The sequence below is a fragment of the Quercus lobata genome, chromosome 10 (assembly GCF_001633185.2).
Source record: "Quercus lobata isolate SW786 chromosome 10, ValleyOak3.0 Primary Assembly, whole genome shotgun sequence".
In the NCBI taxonomy this organism is placed as follows: Eukaryota; Viridiplantae; Streptophyta; class Magnoliopsida; order Fagales; family Fagaceae; genus Quercus; species Quercus lobata.
Window position 1 is genome coordinate 24,367,923 of NC_044913.1, and position 4,537 is coordinate 24,372,459.

Sequence of the window (4,537 nt, forward strand, 5' to 3'; positions counted from 1 at the left end):
TTAAAAATTCAGAATTTTCTCTTTTAAGTAGTGTGGTCCAAAGTTGTTAATTGGAGTTTTCCAAAGTTGTTATCTCTAACTCATTTTCATCATACCTTTTTTCTACCCAACCAAAGTATTAGTCTAGCTATTAAGTTGAAATATAAATTATTTGGTCTACTGGCTGCTAGGAGACATTTTATCGTGAAAGATATTTCCAAAATGGTTGGGAGTTTCAGTTAGAAATACCGTCCTAGAGACGTGTTATCTTAGAATTGGAATTGTAGACATTTTGACAAAACTGAGAAGCCAATGATGACTTTTCATGTCTCATGCAACGTCATGTAACAAATTTTCTGCCCCAAAAGTCGTGTCATGGTTTGGATTTTCCAAACTCAAAAGAGCTTATAATCCCCAAACACTCTTGCCCATTCCGAACAGTCCCAATGTATCCATTAACATTAACCATTCTCTTACTACTCCTTGGATGTGTATGGACATTCATACACATCCTATTACGCCCAAAAAATGAGCGTAAACTCCCACCAGGTCCTTGGGCCTTACCAATTATCGGTAACCTTCACATGCTAGGTTACCTCCCACACCTTACCCTCCAAAGCTTAGCAAAAATACACGGACCTATCATGTCATTGAGGCTTGGTCATGTCCCAACTATTGTGGTCTCATCACCCCAAGCCGCAGAGCTATTTTTAAAGACCCATGATACCATTTTTGCTGGCAGACCTAAACTCCAATTCTCTAAGTACATGACTTATGGTACCACGGGTTTGGGTTTGACCGAGTATGGTCCAGATTGGCGCAACGTTAGGAAAATATGTACGTTGCAACTTCTTACTGCTTCAAAAATTGAGTCATTTGCACCCATGAGGAAGGCGGAGGTAGGATCATTGGTGCAGTCACTCAAAAACGCTGCGGTGGCGCACGAGGTTGTGGACCTTAGTAGAAAAGTTTGTGATCTTATCAAGGAAACCTCGTGTAGAATGATATTTGGGCGAACTGCGAAGTAGAGATGACAGATTCGACTTGAAGGCGATTATTGAGGAGACCTTTCGCTTGGCGGGGGCTTTCAATCTTGCAGATTATGTTCCTTACCTCGGGGCACTAGATCTACAGGTTTGTATTTGTTTCTATTTACTGAACTTTGTCCTCCATTTGGAAATCCCAGCCATTGATTTATTGCTTGTAGTATCTAAAAAGGAAAAATCAATACTTCTAACTTTTCTTTTTAGGCTTTACATTTCAAGTCAATTTCTGCGGCCACCTTAAAAATTCAGAATTTTCTCTGTAAGTAGTGTTGCTGGTCCAAAAGTGTCGCGCTTAGCTGTTCGTACTTCAAACTTCAAAGCAAAAGCCAAATCTCAAACTGGAAAGCTCATGAAAATCATAAAAAAATAAGCATTGAATTAATTTTTTACAAATCTTTATACTTTACGATTTTTTTATTGGCTAGCTCTTAATTGTTGCCCACTTCCATAGCCAAATTCTATTTGGGTTAATTATAAAGAACAATTTTCATTTAGAAATTCATACAAATTAGATTCATTAAACCTTGTGGAAATCTGAAAACAACAGATGGATAATTTAACATATATTTCATTCATGTGTTTTGACTTCATAATTTAATTTTTAAATTAATAAATCATGCTACTATTTTGATTCAAACTTTGTATCTCCTCCTTTAAATAGAAACTATTACTAAGATTTAATGGATATAATATAATAAATAATACTAAAATAGAATTCACAACAGTATTCCAAAAATTAACTAAACACCTTTTTTTTTGGTTTGTTTGTTTGTTTTTTTATTTTGTGAATCAAGCATTCAATTAAGGAATTGAGGTGGTTTCAACTAGTATGAGGTGCTAATGTAGCTCCATCCACAAATAATTACCACATCAATTAATTTGTTAGATTTATTTTTAGTGAAATTGGTGAAACACTAACAAAACTCTTTCACTTTCAAACAAAAATATTTCCTCAATTATTTATGTTTTGAGAACTGTTGTTATTGACTTAGTGATTTTCTATCATTCAAATGCCATCAGGGATTGACACGGCGAATGAAGAAGGCTAGCAGGGCTCTAGATATGGTCTTAGAGAATATCATCAAGGAGCATGAAAACATTCCAAGTGGTCAACAAGATCGTCAAATGGACTTTATAGACACGTTACTTTCTTTGATGAACCAACCCATGAATCCCCATGATGAGCATGCATACATATTGGATCGAACAAAAATAAAGGCCATCACAGTAGACATGATTTCAGGGGCATATGACACTTCAGCTGCTACAATTGAGTGGACCTTTTCTGAACTCTTGAGGCATCCACGGGTGGTAAAGCAAGTACAAGCAGAGCTGGAACATGTAGTAGGGATGAATAGGATGGTGGAGGAGACAGATTTGGAAAATTTAACATACTTGTATATGGTAGTGAAGGAAAGCTTAAGACTACATCCTATTGGACCATTACTAGTCCCACATGAATCCATGGAGGACATTGAATTAAATGGATATTATGTCCCCAAGAAATCACGCATAATAATAAATTTTTGGGCTATTGGACGAGATCCTTATGTGTGGTCTACTAATGTGGAAGAATTCTATCCTGAAAGATTCATAAATAGTAATATAGACCTCAAGGGACGTGACTTCCAACTTATCCCATTTGGGTCCGGTCGAAGAGGGTGCCCTGGAATACATCTAGGTCTTACAACTGTCAAATATGTTCTAGCTCAATTATTGCATTGCTTTCACTGGGACCTTCCAAGTGGCATGTTGCCTAATGACTTGGACATGACTGAGAAGTTTGGGCTATCAATGCGGAGAGCCGAGCACTTGTATGCTGTGCCAACTTATCGCCTACTCAATTAAATATGTAATCCAATTGCAATATAATAATCTTCGAAAAAAAAAATTTACTTATTAGAAGAAGTGTGCTCCTAGCATTCAAGTTTATGCTCGACCACTAAATGTAAGGCCAAGATTTTTATTCTCATTATTGGAGTCTTCGTCTAATTATTTTCCAGGCCAAAAGAAAAGGTTCCATACTTCCCTAGGAAGAGCTGAAAACACTGGAACATCAAATCAACTCAAGTTGCCTTGAATAATATATTATTCTAACTTGTTGTTTTGGATTCAAATGTATTTTGTGCTCTTATAAATAGAATGTTATAAGCTGGGGACTTCTGCTCGCACATACAAGGTAAATTCCTAAAATAATTTGTAACATGCGCCTTTTTGAACATGGTGGCTTCAAAACGATTTCGAAGTTGAAATCAAGTCTTCAATACTGATCCTGAAATTATGTCTTCAAAACACATTTGCAATTACATTGCAAGACATGATTTCAACAATAGAATGGAAATCATATCTTAAAAATTAAAAAAAAAAATTAAAAAAACACTCATTACACTCCTAGCTAAGGGTGTTCGTGGTGTAGTTCGATGTGGTTTTGGGTTATTTTTAGCACCGCACTTTGTAGAGCGATTTGACCAAAATCATAACCGCACCGCACCTCAATTTTGCGGTCATAGGTGTGGTGCAATAAACAAGGTGCGGTTTGAACGGTTTTGGACTAATATATTTTTCAAAATTTTGGACTTTTCCTGCTTAGCTCAAAACTAATTTTTCTTTTGTTTTAGGCCAAGTTTTAAATTGTTGAGTTAGTTTTTGTTTATTTTGGGCTGGCTTTCCCTAATCACCACCTATAACCATTGATAATTATTCATTTACACCAATAGACATTCGATACAATCCATATACAAGTTGCGAGATCCAATTGCGAGGCCCTGCTGAGTGCACACTCTTGAGCTTTTTCTTCACACTCTCTCAAACACTACCCTTACATGATTCCCACCTAAATACAGGGTTTCTAAATGCTGAATTACAAGAAAATTTGGCACGGAATAAATCCAACAAAATGGTTGATTAAATTCAACCTTACACTTTCCTCACCAATTCAATTTCCAAAATGTCTCCATTAATAGTAGTCATTTTCCTGCAACTACTTCGATCCATTTGGACATTTATACACATCCTATCACGCCCGAAAATTGAGTGTAAACTCCCACCAGGTCCTCGACCTTTACTAATTATCAGTAACTTTCACATGTTGGGTAGCCTCCTATGCCGTGCCCGATGCCCTCCAAAGCTTAGCCCAAAAATACGAACCTATAATGCCATTGCGACTTGGCCATGTCCCAACTATTGTGGCCTCATCTTCCCAAGCTGTTGAGCTATTTTTAAAGACCCATGACACCGTTTTTGCTAGCCAACCTATATTCAAAGCCTCCAAGGTCATTGGAATGTCCAAAGGTATTGCTTTCACCGAGTATGGTCCATATTGGGGCAACCTTGGGGAACTAATTACGTTGCAACTTTTGAGTGCTTCAAAAATAGAGTCATTTGCACCTATGAGGTAGGAGTGTTGTAAAATAACGGAAGCTCAAATTACCAAGATTGATTGTGAAAATATTTTAGGCTTGTGAAAGATCTCCAAATTAACAATAGGAACGAAGAAAATAAATCCAAAAGAA

General features: G+C 36.7%; 1 pseudogene; it reads left to right on the forward strand.

Moving 5' to 3' along the window:
• The first annotated feature begins 425 nt into the window (after positions 1–425).
• On the forward strand, positions 426–2,997 carry LOC115965357 (annotated as a pseudogene).
• The last annotated feature ends 1,540 nt before the right edge of the window (positions 2,998–4,537 follow it).